The 16,676-nt window shown below is 35.7% G+C and overlaps 2 long non-coding RNA genes across 7 annotated transcripts in view; both read left to right on the top strand.

Moving 5' to 3' along the window:
* The window catches only part of LOC126971031 (uncharacterized), a 161,730-nt gene extending 160,867 nt beyond the window's left edge, over positions 1-863 (top strand). For all 3 annotated transcript variants that reach the window (XR_007730772.1, XR_007730773.1, XR_007730774.1), the window contains exon 4: positions 360-863. This is a non-coding gene — a long non-coding RNA (uncharacterized LOC126971031). The remainder of the gene's footprint in view (positions 1-359) is intronic.
* Positions 864-4,108: 3,245 nt separating this feature from the next.
* LOC126971032 (uncharacterized) lies at positions 4,109-11,833 on the top strand. 4 transcript variants are annotated; one of them, XR_007730779.1, is made up of 3 exons: positions 4,109-4,255; positions 11,130-11,259; positions 11,672-11,833. It is a non-coding gene; the product is annotated as an uncharacterized LOC126971032 (long non-coding RNA). The 4 variants fall into 4 exon arrangements; XR_007730778.1 differs by lacking the exon at positions 11,130-11,259 and adding an exon at positions 5,104-5,233; XR_007730777.1 differs by lacking the exons at positions 11,130-11,259; positions 11,672-11,833 and adding exons at positions 5,104-5,233; positions 5,646-5,807.
* Positions 11,834-16,676: the final 4,843 nt, after the last annotated feature.

Raw genomic sequence — 16,676 nt, 5'->3', positions numbered from 1 at the left:
CTAACCGTTGCGAAATGGCTGTCTCTTGCTGGTTAACCGGCAAACTGTCACCGATAGGCACCGAAGAGGATGGGATGAAGAGTTCCATACCTTGCAGTACCATATCAGCAACAGCGTTAACAGCGGCTTCTGAATCATACAGCGAAAAACAGGTTTGCCTTCACGAGAAAGACGCAAATAAAACCGCATCTCATCAAACACTGCTAACCTATAGTGCCACACGCAGCAGTAAGCTAAAAAATGGAGCTGTCTGATTCGGCGCGTAATAGGCACAGTGCTCCGGATCAGAGAGTGATCAGATGACCACAGAGGAGGGTCAGGGAAACTAGGTAGCCGCCCGGAAGTGAGGTCAACAGAAGGTTCAACACTGCAGATGTATGATCGCAATACCCAGTTGTGTCCGACCATGTGCTAAGGCGAAGTCGTGAACAGACATTACATGATCGGTGGTACGTGAGCCTCGCCATTCAGTGTGGTGGGCGTTAAAATCGCCAAAAAACACGATCTCCGCTTTGGGGGTCTATTCCTACACGGAATCTCCAGCCATTTGGAAGTGCTCTTGGTGCCGGGCCGAGCGGTAACGCTCTCGGATCTTCTGGGACTCCTTTTAATATGGGGGTACCACAAGGGTCAAGTCTTCGACCATTTTTTATGAAAGAGGAGAACACAGGAGCCTATGGGTCACCTGATGTTAAGTGATCACCACAGCCCATATTCTCTTGCAACTCCAGAGGCATCACAGCAGCGTTGCCGGCCTTTTTAAAAATTTACCCGCTTTTTTTAAGGTACCCATGTCATATCGTCCTGGAAACACCGCACAAAATAGCCCACATAGCTTTGTTGAACGTGGAAGCCAGCCTCTTTAGAGGCCGGCTCCGCAAATTACTTAAAGAATTTAAATAATTGCTTACTGTGTTACTATATTTTTTGAAATCGATGTTGACGTCTAAAATTAACACGTAACTATTTGTACCTAAATATTTACCAATAACACTACATAGTTCTAATACAAATCTGTTTTTATGAGTATCGGGCGGTCTGTACTCCGCACATAAACCTATCTTACAGCGATTACCTATACTTATTTTGCCCGAGATACATTCAAACTTCTTAACACACACAATACTTTCTATAAATTTTACATTTTTATGTACATTTAAAGGCAACTATATGGTAAAAATGCGTGAACAGCACATTAGAAACATTATGTATCCAAAATATATAATTGACTTACAAAGGAGAAGTACAAAGTGTAAGTAACATTTCAAAAAAAAATATAATGTGCACTAAAAAGTATAAAAATAATATCGTATTTTAATAGAATCTAATTGATTAATCTAATTCTAGTTGTGATTATGGTTATTTTTGGAGTCGGTATCATCCAATACATAGTTATAGGTGAGCAATGAACGTAAGTGCTTTGCAATTTGATAACAGACAGAAATTCTGCCACAGATCGCACCCTTACTGTAAGTCGTTAAGGCGTCCCATTGATCATCTTATTCGACTACGATAATCACTTGACCATAACTATGTTATGGTAGATGACTTAAATATCCGGATAGCATAAAAATGATTCGGCCGAGTATCGTTAGTTTGCTCCTAAGAATTCAAGAGTTCCGTTACTTTGTCATGGATTCCGTAATCAGAGCCTAACCAAACTCACCAAACTATCTTTGAAGTATCCTTTCCAATAAAAAAAGTATCATCATAATCGGTTAGCGCGATATTGAGTTATTCGTAAATTTATCATCTACTTCTATACGTACGCATAGGAAATTTAAGACTTTTTATGGTTTTCTTATTGATGCCACTGTCAGATCTGGACAAAATTACAATGAGATCACACGGGAAGCACCAGCCTTCAAATAAAAAAAAAATATCAAAATTGGTTCACCCAGTCGATAGTTTTGAGGTAACAAACATAAAAAAAGAACATACCGACGAATTAAGAACCTCCTCCTTCTCCTCCTTCTCCTCCTTCAAAAATGAAGTCGGTTAAAAAGTTGCTACTTTCATAGCGGAAAGTGAATCGTGTTCTTAATAACTTTAAAAAAATAGTGAACCATACAGAAAAGGAAAATTTAATTGATGAAAGATATGATGAGAATACTTTATTCGACTTTTTTGTAAATCAAAGTACTGAAAATAAATACCCAACATGAAACTACTAAAGACAAGGCCCTTGGCATGTGCGCAAGAACGAATTAACAAAAATGTACCTACTCTGTGCTCCTGTCAAATCAGACTTTAATGGAAGAGCGTTCATAACTTGTTTCAATCAGTTTATTTTTACGAAAACACCTAAGCAAACCTTCAATTTGTTATTCAAAGATCTATATATATAATACTTTTATTAAATAAGTACTAAAAAGGGTTTTATGATTTAATTATTTGACGCTATAAAGCGCGTTATCCAAATTCTCTTAAAATAGGATTCTAAAGACCCATATATAAAAAAGGCAGCCATAATGATTAAAATAATAACCGACCCATACTACTACTTGCTTTAATGTACTATTTGCTTAGATAAAATAATTGAAGGATTTCTATGTAACCAAATTAACAAATTTTTGATATCACATGATATAATTATTAAAAACCAGTTCGGTTTTCAGAAAAAGAAAAGCACTACCCAGTTATTGCGAACAGATGATGTAAATAGATCGCTTCATAATAAACTTCTCGTTTTAGCTCTATTTATTGATTTTAGCAGGGCGTTTGATATGCTAAATAATAAAATACTATTGCACAATATCGCATACTAGGAACACTTCTAGTTTTAATAGAGTTACAATGAAGATAGATGCGTGAAAGTCAAAGTAGCCAATAAATTTAGCAACATAATCACAACAATTAAAGGAACAGCTCAGTGATCGACCATAGGACCTACTGAGTATTTTCTTTATGTTAATGATATGTGTAACATTATACAACATGTGTAACATTGTACAATTTTCTGATGGCACATGCCTTATGGTAGCTCATAAAGACTTAGAAGCTGCAGAAATAACTATGCAAAATAACTTTACTGTATTGTGTAAATGGGCTCATGATGTCGGCCTAGTAGAAAATGCTCAAAAATCTAAAATTATACATATTCATCTTCACATATCTCACCTCTACTTCGCCAACTATCATTGCTCACACCCATCAATGCTTGAATACTGAAATAATTAGTCTGATCTGTCGTTGTCCAAAAAATAGATCTTGTAAGTCAGCATATGTATCTAGGCCTTATAATTGACAACAGATTCAACTGGAAACTGCATAATATTGAATATGAATGCTTTAAACTACGACCTATACTCAATTAACTATTTATATTAAAACCAAAGCTGCCACACACTACTATGAGATTAATTTACACAGCTCTAGCAGATTCTATTATTAATTATGGCCTGATTAGTTATGGGAGAACTTTTAAAACTCATATTAATGAAATTTATTAAATTTAAATGAAAATGTTAAAATTAATATATATAATATATAATTAAATTAAATAAATAACTATAAACATGATAAACGTATGTTGTTTACACGTTGCAAGATATGATCAAATTAAATATGTAATTCTAAGAGAAGTTAATTAACCATCATTTTTAATAATACTTAATTTTTTTATCTTACTATTAAAAATGATGGTTAACTTCTCAGGCCTTCTTCTAAGGCCCAGCAATTAAGAAACATAATAAAATCCAAGAGATTTTGCATTCTAAAGACCAAAAACATCTATGGCACAAGAATGCTAAGTAATTATATTACCTAATGTTTTTAACGATGTTTTTAATGATTTGAAGTTAATCTACAAAATTTATATAAAATGAATGGAAAATAACAACCATATTTATGTGAAGACTTATGTTAATATAAATATACCATTATTTAATTATTATAGTAATGTAACGAAATCGCCAACGCTCGAATCGCTTACCCAGAAAAACCCTTTAGGGAATTGAGTGACCGAGTTTAAATTACTTTACTAAATATAGTGCATACAGTATCTACATGATTAAAAAGAATCAAACTTTCCATAAGCTGAATTATAATATGTAAATCATTAATTTAAATGATAAAATATCAAAACAACATACCTCATTAAAAAAAAACTAATAAATATTATAATTATAAATGTGGTGTTAAACCTATATAAGACCATTGAAATACGTTCACAATAACAATCACCTGTAAGTCTCTTTATTGTTTGTTACGTATATAAAGAAAACAAAACCATCAGCCATGAAACTGTTACTGTGTAAGTATTCTTTAATTTTATTCGGGGAGCAAACTTGTTAAAATCATTGCTTCATTATTATATTATTTACAGTTTTAATTTTTTTAGAATATAATGGTCAAGGCTAGTCCATGTGTCGTGCTTGTAAATTTACTTTGATTTATTTAAAATATTATTCTTAAATTTTAAATTAGACTTCCCAAAGAGACGCTAAGTTCACACATTAAAGGACCACATACAGACAGAATATGTAATGGAGTTTTATCTGCATTATAAGAGAATCTTCATTCTCTGCAATCACGGACGCCTAGGATTGAAAGGTGTTTGTTTAGAGTCCTGGTATTCTAACCAGCGTAAGTTTTCCGTACTTAGCACTAGTTCCTCATGGGTGGCCTATTTGTTAAAGGCTTAGATTACGGTTATGGAATGGGTTAAGCCCCGAGCATTGCTCCAGAGATTATTATACTCATGTGCACACGATAAATCAAGGGTTGATTTAACAAGACTCCCCGGGTGCAAATGTGTTACAGAGCCTTTGTCTTCAAGTCTTGAGCCTGTTTCGTTTGAGTCTATTGCGGCCAGAGCCAACTGACTATCTGTGTGGATGTAAATACACTTACCAACGTAGCCTTTTTTCGTAATGGCTTCTGCACTTTTTTTTTTTAATCTGTGATTTGCCAAATTTCGGGCACTCTCCCTAGATTCCGTATACCGTATTTCCCAGTAATTCAATTGTCATACCAGTCCTATATATATCTGTATATACATCGGTGTGTCTGTGTTAATATCTATATTTTAAATTTTTTATCACCTACTGTTGGGCGATCTTAATTATTTACCATTTAAAGAAAATAATTTTTTTATTTCAGTTTTTTCAGCCATTCTCTCAATCGTTGCTTGGGCAAGTGCAAAATCACAACTCTTCTGTCAAGCAGCGTGCGCAAGTGACTACCATCCCGTCTGTGGTACTGACGGAAAGACATATACCAACAAATGCTTGTATGTATTGCTAATAATCTATTATGGTGGAGTAAATAGATGTCTGACAAGAAAGACGTTAATAATTTCAAAAATTATTTAGAACATATTGAATCATATTATAAACCATACCACCAATTACACAGCTAGCAGCGCTCCTGATATTGTTGTATTAGAAGAGAGTGTGAGCGGGGGTTTGCTTATGGGGTATTTCTAGCATTCTGGACAAGTTTTAACGTGTTATATTGTCACTATAATAATATCTTCGTTAGGTAAACCTTCGAATGTCTGAAGAATTATTGCGCTCGTAGATTTATTTTCAACTTATTCCTAGTTCTATATAATAATATTATTTATTCTATCAACAATCTATTCTTAATCTTTAGTTTCAGCGTTTAATCTTCTTTAATTATACTTACTTTTCACATTTTAGCTGCGAGTGTCGCGGTGCGAAGGTTGCCCACAATGGCGCTTGTTAATAACCTGAACATGGATAATTCATCTACTGAGAACTTTGAAGCAAATTTAATATAATATGATCATAATATTTTTATAATGTTATTCAAAACAAATTAAAGCAATAATTCATTTAAAATTTTTGTTTTATTTAATTGGGCTGTTGTTGGCGGTATTGAAATAATTCATCCCCTACCCTCCACCAGAATATGACATCGGTACTCAAAGACTTTATTCCAGGAGGGTACAGTCAGAGAATCCCCCCACGAGCATTTTCGCCCGAGCTGCCCGTCGTATTCTGGCGAAGTCACGGAATCACACGTGTCCGAGGACAAACGAGGCAGTTATACCACTGCATACACGGCAGACACAGATATATTTACCTAGCAATACGTCATATTCTTATAGATCCAAAAGAAGCTTTTTGAGGCGTTCTGTATGCAGCGATACCCACCACCCTAGCGCCCTGGTAACATTGGTCTAGTGATTGATTAGTTATTGTGCTCGATTTTCACTAACCGTTTCGAAATGGCTGTCGCTTGCTGGTTAACCGTCAAACTGTCACCGAAAGGCACCGAAGAGGATGGGATGAAGAGTTCCATACGTTGCAGTATCATATCAGCAACAGCGTAAACAGCGGCTTCTGAATCATACAGCGAAAAACAGGTTTGCCTCCACGAGAAAGACGCAAATAAAACCGCATCTCATCAAACACTGCTAACCTGTAGTGCCACACGCAGCAGTAAGCTAAACAATGGAGCTGTCTGATCCGGCGCGTGATAGGCACAGTGCTCCGGATCAGAGAGTGATCAGATGACCACAGAGGAGGGTCAGGGAAACTAGGTAGCCGCCCGGAAGTGAGGTCAACAGAAGGTTCAACACTGCAGATGTATGATCGCAATACCCAGTTGTGTCTGACCATGTGCTAAGGCGAAGTCGTGAACAGACATTACATGATCGGTGGTACGTGAGCCTCGCCATTCAGTGTGGTGGGCGTTAAAATCGCCAAGAAACACGATCTTCGCAGTGGGGATCTGTTCCAACACGGAATCTCTAGCCATTTGGAAGTGCTCTTGGAGCCGGGCCGAGCGGTAAAGCTCTCGGATCTTCTGGGACTCCTCTCAATATGGGGGTACCACAAGGGTCACGTCTTCGGCCATTTTTTATGAAAGAGGAGAACACAGGAGCTTATGGGTCACCTGATGTTAAGTGATCACCACAGCCCACATTCTCTTGCAACTCCAGAGGCTAACAGGAGCGTTGCCGGCCTTTTTAAAAATGTACCCGCTTATTTTAAGGTAAGGTAATGTCATATCGTCCTGGAAACACCGCACAAAATGGCCCACATAGCTTGGTTGAACGTGGAAGAAAGCCTCTTAAGAGGCCGGCTCCGCAAATTACTTAAGGAATTTAAATAATTGCTTACTGTGTTACTATATATTTTGAAATCGATGTTGACGTCTAAAATTAACACGTAACTATTTGTACCTAAATATTTACCAATAACACTACATAGTTCTAATACAAATCTGTTTTTATGAGTATCGGGCGGTCTGTACTCCGCACATAAACCTATCTTACAGCGATTACCTATACTTATTTTGCCCGAGATACATTCAAACTTCTTAACACACACAATACTTTCTATAAATGTTACATTTTTATGTATATTTAAAGGCAACTATATGGTAAAAATGCGTGAACAGCACCTTAGAAACTTTATGTATCCTAAATATATAATTGACTTACAAAGGAGAAGTACAAAGTGTAAGTAACATTTCAAAAAAAAATATAATGTGCACTAAAAAGTATAAAAATTATTGCGTATTTTTATAGAATCTAATTGATTAATCTAATTCTTGTTGCGATTATGGTTATTTTTGGAGTCAGTGTCATCCAATACATAGTTATAGGTGAGCAATGAACGTAAGTGCTTTGCAATTTGATAACAGACAGAAATTCTGCCACAGATCGCACCCTTACCGTAAGTCGCTAAGGCGTCCCATTGATCATCATATTCGACTACGATAATAACTTGACCATAACTATATTATGGTAGATGACTTAAATATCCGGATATCATAAAAAAGATTCGGCCGAGTATCGTTAGTTTGCTCCTAAGAATTGAATAGTTCCGTTACTTTGTCATGGATTCCGTAATCAGAGCCTAACCAAACTCACCAAACTATCCTTTAGGTATATCCTTTCCAATAAAAAAAGAATCATCAAAATCGGTTAGCGCGATATTGAGTTATTCGTAAATTTATCATCCACTTCTATACGTACGCATAGGAAATTTAAGACTTTTTATGGTTTTCTCATTGATGCCACTGTCAGATCTGGACAAAATTACAATGAGACCACACGGGAAGCACCAGCCTTGAAATAAAAAAAATTATCAAAATCGGTTCACCCAGTCGATAGTTTTGAGGTAACAAACATAAAAAAAGAACATACCGACGAATTAAGAACCTCCTCCTTTTTGAAGTCGGTTAAAAAGTTGCTACTTTCTTAGCGGAAAGTGAATCGTGTTCTTAATAACTTTAAAAAAATAGTGAACCATACAGAAAAGGAAAATTTAATTGATGAAAGATATGATGACAATACTTTATTCGACTTTTTTGTAAATCAAAGTACTGAAAATAAATACCCAACATGAAACTACTAAAGACAAGGCCCTTGGCATGTGCGCAAGAACGAATTAACAAAAATGTACCTACTCTGTGCTCCTGTCAAATCAGACTTTAATGGAAGAGCGTTCATAACTTGTTTTAATCAGTTTATTTTTACGAAAACACCTAAGCAAACCTTCAATTTGTTATTCAAAGATCTATATATAATACTATATAATACTATTATTAAATAAGTACTAAAAAGGCTATAAAGCGCTATAAAGCGCGTTATCCAAATTCTCTTAAAATAGGATTCTAAAGACCCATATGTAAAAAAGGCAGCCGTAATGATTAAAATAATAACCGACCCCTACTACTACTTGCTTTAATGTACTATTTGCTTAGATAAAATAATTGAAGGATTTCTATGTAACCAAATTAACAAATTTTTGATATCACATGATATAATTATTAAAAACCAGTTCGGTTTTCAGAAAAAGAAAAGCACTACCCAGTTATTGCGAACAGATGATGTAAATAGATCGCTTCATAATAAACTTCTCGTTTTAGCTCTATTTATTGATTTTAGCAGGGCGTTTGATATGCTAAATAATAAAATACTATTGCACAATATCGCATACAAGGACCACTTCTAGTTTTAATAGAGTTACAATGAAGATAGATGCGTGAAAGTCAAAGTAGCCAATAAATTTAGCAACATGATCACAACAAATAAAGGAACAGCTCAGGGATCGACCATAGGACCTACTGAGTATTTACTTTATGTTAATGATATGTGTAACATTATAACTTCAGGCTTCGTTTACCAATTTACTGATGGCACATGCCTTATGGTAGCTCATAAAGACTTAGAAGCTGCGAAAATAACTATGCCAAATAACATTACTCTATTGTGTAAATAGGCTCATGATGTCGGCATAGTATTTCTACTACTCAAAAAACTAAAATTATACATATTCATTTTCACATATCTCATCCTCTACTTAGCCAACTATCATTGCTCATACCCATCAATGTTTGAATACTGTCATAATTAGTCTGATCTGTCGATGTCCAAAAATAGATCTTGTAAGTCAGCATATGTATCTCAACCTTATAATTGACAACAGATTCAACTGGAAACCGCATAATATTGAATGTGTGTGCTTAAAACTACGACTTATACTCAGGTAACTATTTATATTAAAACCAAAGCTGCCACACACTCCTATGAGATTAATTTACACAGCTCTAGCAGATTCAATTATTAACTATGACCTGATTAGTTATGGGAGAACTTCTAAAACTCATATTAATGAAATTTATTAAATTCAAATGAAAATGTTAAAATTATGTATAATTAAATTAAATAAATAACTATAAACATGATAAACGTATGTTGTTTACACGTTGCAAGATATGATCAAATTAAATATGTAATTCTAAGAGAAGTTAATGAACCATCATTTTTAATAATACTTAATTTTTTTAACTTACTATTAAAAACGATGGTTAACTTCTCAGGCCTACTTCTAAGGCCCAGCAATTAAGAAACATAATAAAATCCAAGAGATTTTGCATTCTAAAGACCAAAAACATCTATGGCACAAGAATGCTAAGTAATTATATTACCTAATGTTTTTAATGATTTGAAGTTAATCTACAAAATTTATATAAAATTAATGGAAAATAACAACCATATTAATGTGAAGACTTATGTTAATATAAATATACCATTATTTAATTATTATAGTAATGTAACGAAATCGCCAACGCTCGAATCGCTTACCCAGAAAAACCCTTTAGGGATTTGAGTGACCGAGTTTAAATTACTTTACTAAGTATAGTGCATACAGTATCTACATGATTAAAAAGAATCAAACTTTCCATAAGCTGAATTATAATATGTAAATCATTAATTTAAATGATAAAATATCAAAACAACATTCCTCATTAAAAAAAACTAATAACTATTATAATTATAAATGTGGTGTTAAACCTATATAAGACCATTGAAATACGTTCACAATAACAATCACCTGTAAGTCTCTTTATTGTTTGTTACGTATATAAAGAAAACAAAACCATCAGCCATGAAACTGTTACTGTGTAAGTATTCTTTAATTTTATTCGGAGAGCAAACTTGTTAAAATCATTGCTTCATTATTATATTATTTACAGTTTTAATTTTTTTAGAATATAATGGTCAAGGATAGTCGATGCGTCGTGCTTGTAAATTTATTTAAAATATTATTCTTAAATTTTAAATTGGACTTCGCTACGTTCACACATTAAAGAACCACATACAGACAGAATGTGTAATGGGGTTTTCTGGTATTCTAACCAGCGTAAGTTTTCCGTACTTGGCACTAGTTATTTGTTAAAGGCTTAGATTACTGTTATGGAATGGATTAGGCCCCGAGCATTGCTCCAGAGATTATTACACTCATGTGCAGACGATAAATCAAGGGTTGATTTAACAAGACTCCTCGGGTGCAAATGTGTTAAGGAGCCTTTGGCTTCAAGTCTTGAGCCTGTTTCGTTTGAGTCTATTGCGGCCAGAGCCAACTGACTATCTGTGTGGATGTAAATACACTTACCAACGTAGCCTTTTTTCGTAATGGCTTCTACACTTTTTGTTTTTAATCTGTGATTTGCCAAATTTCGGGCACTCTCCCTAGATTCCGTATACCGTATTTCCCAGTAATTCAATTGTCATACCAGTCCTATATATATCTGTATATACATCGGTGTGTCTGTGTTAATATCTATATTTTAAATTTTTTATCACCTACTGGTGGGCGATCTTAATTATTTACCATTTAAAGAAAATAATTTTTTTATTTCAGTTTTTTCAGCCATTCTCTCAATCGTTGCTTGGGCAAGTGCAAAATCACAACTCTTCTGTCAAGCAGCGTGCGCAAGTGACTACCATCCCGTCTGTGGTACTGACGGAAAGACATATACCAACAAATGCTTGTATGTATTGCTAATAATCTATTATGGTTGAGTAAATAGATGTCTGACAAGAAAGACGTTAATAATTTCAAAAATTATTTGGAACATATTGAATCATATTATAAACCATACCACCAATTACACAGCTAGCAGCGCTCCTGATATTGTTGTATTAGAAGAGAGTGTGAGCGGGGGTTTGCTTATGGGGTATTTCTAGCATTCTGGACAAGTTTTAACGTGTTATATTGTCACTATAATAATATCTTCGTTAGGTAAACCTTCGAATGTCTGAAGAATTATTGCGCTCGTAGATTTATTTTCAACTTATTCCTAGTTCTATATAATAATATTATTTATTCTATCAACAATCTATTCTTAATCTTTAGTTTCAGCGTTTAATCTTCTTTAATTATACTTACTTTTCACATTTTAGCTGCGAGTGTCGCGGTGCGAAGGTTGCCCACAATGGCGCTTGTTAATAACCTGAACATGGATAATTCATCTACTGAGAACTTTGAAGCAAATTTAATATAATATGATCATAATATTTTTATAATGTTATTCAAAACAAATTAAAGCAATAATTCATTTTAAATTTTTGTTTTATTTAATTGGGCTGTTGTTGGCGGTATTGAAATAATTCATCCCCTACCCTCCACCAGAATATGACATCGGTACTCAAAGACTTTATTCCAGGAGGGTACAGTCAGAGAATCCCCCCATGAGCATTTTCGCCCGAGCTGCCCGTCGTATTCTGGCGAAGTCACGGAATCACACGTGTCCGAGGACAAACGAGGCAGTTATACCACTGCATACACGGCAGACACAGATATATTTACCTAGCAATTCGTCATATTCCTATAGATCCAAAAGAAGCTTTTTGAGGCGTTCTGTATGCAGCGATACCCACCACCCTAGCGCCCTGGTAACATTGGTCTAGTGATTGATTAGTTATTGTGCTCGATTTTCACTAACCGTTGCGAAATGGCTGTCGCTTGCTGGTTAACCGTCAAACTGTCACCGAAAGGCACCGAAGAGGATGGGATGAAGAGTTCCATACGTTGCAGTATCATATCAGCAACAGCGTAAACAGCGGCTTCTGAATCATACAGCGAAAAACAGGTTTGCCTCCACGAGAAAGACGCAAATAAAACCGCATCTCATCAAACACTGCTAACCTATAGTGCCACACGCAGCAGTAAGCTAAACAATGGAGCTGTCTGATCCGGCGCGTGATAGGCACAGTGCTCCGGATCAGAGAGTGATCAGATGACCACAGAGGAGGGTCAGGGAAACTAGGTAGCCGCCCGGAAGTGAGGTCAACAGAAGGTTCAACACTGCAGATGTATGATCGCAATACCCAGTTGTGTCTGACCATGTGCTAAGGCGAAGTCGTGAACAGACATTACATGATCGGTGGTACGTGAGCCTCGCCATTCAGTGTGGTGGGCGTTAAAATCGCCAAGAAACACGATCTTCGCAGTGGGGATCTGTTCCAACACGGAATCTCTAGCCATTTGGAAGTGCTCTTGGAGCCGGGCCGAGCGGTAAAGCTCTCGGATCTTCTGGGACTCCTCTCAATATGGGGGTACCACAAGGGTCACGTCTTCGGCCATTTTTTATGAAAGAGGAGAACACAGGAGCTTATGGGTCACCTGATGTTAAGTGATCACCACAGCCCACATTCTCTTGCAACTCCAGAGGCATCACAGGAGCGTTGCCGGCCTTTTAAAAAATGTACCCGCTTATTTTAAGGTAAGGTAATGACATATCGTCCTGGAAACACCGCACAAAATGGACCACATAGCTTGGTTGAACGTGGTAGAAAGTCTCTTAAAACAACACTGTACTCCTCTACAGCCACAGATATGTGACGTTTTAAAACTACACATGAAGATGGTGGGAATAATATCCTTATTTGTAGCGTGTCGTGCGCAGGTGGAATTCGGCGCAGAAATTGGGTCAAATATTCAAATTCAAATTCAAATATTTTTATTCAAAATAGGATTTAAAATCACTTATTGAACGTCAAAATCTACCACCCATTCAAAAGAGACTGCCTCAGACCTGAGAAGAATGGGCGCAAGAAACTCAGCGGGCTTTTTATTTTTAATATAAAATATGGATTACAATGTAATATCGTACAATAAACATTTATCATTAAAGAGCCTGAGGGTGTTCGCTTTATTCCCAGTCTGTGGTGTCATTAAGAAAATCGTTTATGCTATAATAACCTTTCCCACACAAACGTTTTTTAACAATTCTTTTAAATTTCGTAACACATTTGTTTTGTACATTTTCTGGGATCATATTGTAGAAGCATATACATCGCCCAACAAAAGACTTACTAACTCGACCCAACCGAGTAGTAGGCACAACAAGTTTATGTTTGTTCCTCGTGTTAACATTATGAATACATACAAAACATTATCAAAAATGTTCTCAATACATGTCACAATGTTTATTTCTTTAAATTTTTAATAAAATAATTAAGAATAATAGTTTTTCGAACCAGCCCATGTTAATTACGGTAGAAGATATCCCTACGCAACGCCAAGTTTTCTAGTCGTTCACAGAGTACTGGATCCTGATGGAAAACTTATTTTTTTTCAAGAGGAGGAAAATAATTTTACGCCCCGAAACGGGGCCAATATGTCGGACACCCCCTTCCGACTAATAACCTCCTCTATGCTGTTAGCCCAGAAGGCTTTTATAGCAACATAGGACGCGGGCCGTGGAGGCCGCAAAGACGACGCAACAACAGTCGCGGGGCGTCTCCTAAGGAGACTCGAACCTCGGACCGGCTGTGTGCTTGTGGGAAGGGATAACATTTCTATCTTGATCTTTTATATCTCCAATATAAAACAATTGGAACAAAAGTTTATTTATTATTATTTATATAGATTTTCATGTCATACGTAGTTAATTTTATATATCTATAATTCCAGGATTTTTTTACGATTAAGTCATCCAATAAGAAGGCTTATCTGTTGATAATATAACCTTATATTTGGAATCTCTAAGGCCCTTATGAAGTTCTCTTTCTTTCGTTGTCGTCAGCTTACAATTATAGTTGGTGTTTCTGAATTATAAATCACCCCATTATATGAACCATTACCTCAGCTTGATGTGAAATTGTACTCATTTTATAGTTTGTTTAGTAGGCACTAGAATGACACCTAATATTTTTAGTTCTACCCTCCGTCATCAGCTCCATTAAACGTGACCAAGTTGAATATGCTCGTAAGAATTCGACTGTAACGGCTTATAGGTCCTCCAACAGTTACCATAAGTCAAGAAGTGACTCCTTTGTAAATTTCTTATTCAAAATCAAGATTACTTTGCTAAATAAACGTTCCCATATACTTTTATGTGGAGTAACACTGTAAAGTAGGTCCTGAAGATGAAGCCACAACCTGAGAGTTGCACAAAGCATACAAGATTTTATAACGATTCATCACTCAAACGGTTAGCTCATTTGGTTAGAGCAACGGCACGGAACGCCGGAGGTCGTGGGTTCGAGTCTCGCATCGTTCATAAAATTTTATTTGTGTATTAATCCTAGAAGGGAGGGTTATCACTTTAAAGACATAACAAATTGTTTAGATTTACAAGAGCGACATCTCAAGTCAATTTCCTAATATGCAAAATATTGGGGTTGAGCAGGTTATCAACTGTTAAGTAGATCCTGTAGATGAAGCCACAACCCGAGAGTTGAACAAAGTATACAAGATTTTATAACGATACGTCACTCGAACAGTTAGATCAGTTGGTTAGAGCACCGGCACGGAACGCCGAAAGTCGTGGGTTCAAGTCCCGCATCGTTCATAAAATTTTGTTTTTCAAATTTTATTTGCGAAAATAAAACCATCAGCCATGAAACAGTTACTTTGTAAGAATTGCTGAATTTTATTCCTTGAGCAAACTTATTAAAATCATTGCTTTATTATTATTTATTAGCAATTTTAATTGTTGTAGAATATAATTGTCGTGGCTAGTCCATGCGGTAAATATACTATGCTTAATTTAAAATAAGATTCTCAAATAATAAAAGAATTGGACTTCCCAAAGAGGCGCTACGTTCAGGCATTAAAGGACAACATTCAGACATATTGTGGAACGGGGTTTTATCTGCACTATTAGAGATTCTTCACTCTCTGCAATTGCGGACGCCTTGAATTGAGAGGTGTTCGTTTAATCTGCAGTGCCCTGTTTGTGTCCTGGTTAGCTTGCGTAAGTTTTCCGTCTTAGCCCCTGTGCCTCATGGGCAGCCTGTTCGTTAAAGGCTAGGGTTGTGAAATGGGTTAAGCCCCGAGCACAGCTCCAGAGTTTATAACACTCATGTGAACATGATGTATCAAGGGTTGATTTAACAAGACTCCTTGGGACACCCCAAAAGAGTTCAGGAGCCTTTATCTTCAACGGTTGTTACTATTCCGTTTAAGTCTATAGCGGACAGAGCTGCCTGACGGCCTGTGTGGATGTATTTACACTTGTCGCACTTTCTGTTATGGCGTATATGCCATATTTATGAATTATAACTTCAACTGGAAAACGAAGGCAAAGTTCCCCAAGTTGACAGATTTGGAAAATTTAGGGCACTCTCCTTAGATTTCATAGCTATCATCAGATCTCAACTTGGATCCATCGGTATACCGTTTAAATTTGGAAAAACAGGTCCTAGTAATTCAATTGTTTTACAAGTCCTTTATGCATACATCGGTGTGTCTGTGTTGAAATTTATATTTTAAAATTTTTACTACTAGTGTGTGGTCTTACAGTCTTTTCATAAATGTCATACTTATATTTACAGAAAATCATTTTTTTTATTTTAGTTATTGCAGTGATTTTCTCAATCGTTGCTTGGACAAGCGCAAAATCACAAATTTTCTGTGAAGCATCATGCGCAAGTGACTACCTTCCCGTCTGTGGTACTGACGGAAAGACTTATACCAACAGATGCTTGTATGTAATTAGATGTCTGACAAGGAATAGCTTAATATTTTGAAAATATTTGTAACATAATATAAATCATACCATCAATTACACAGCCAGCAGCGCTCCTGATATCGTTGTGTTTCATGAGAGTGTGGGCGGAGGTGATCACTTACAAACAAAACATTGTCAGAGCCTGTTTATCCGTTTTTATAATAATTATTAATAGACTTATAATTACAGGAAATAAAATTAAGTTAGTACTTATGGGGTGTATCCAGCATTCTGGCAAAGTTCTGACGTGTTGTATTGTCGCTATAATAATATTATCTTCGTAAAGTAAACCTAAGAATGTCTGAACAATTATTGTGCTGTTACATTTTTTTTAAACCTTATATTATAATTATTTTTTTAATATTTTTAGTGCATATTATATCTATTGTTTTGGAATAATGTTTTCAAGTCGGTTGCTTTTTGGTTAAAATCTTTTTATTTTATAATTT

This window comes from Leptidea sinapis, chromosome 22 (assembly GCF_905404315.1).
Source record: "Leptidea sinapis chromosome 22, ilLepSina1.1, whole genome shotgun sequence".
Lineage (NCBI taxonomy): Eukaryota > Metazoa > Arthropoda > Insecta > Lepidoptera > Pieridae > Leptidea > Leptidea sinapis.
Note: the sequence above shows the minus strand (reverse complement) of the source record. Positions and strands in the feature narration are given on the sequence as shown.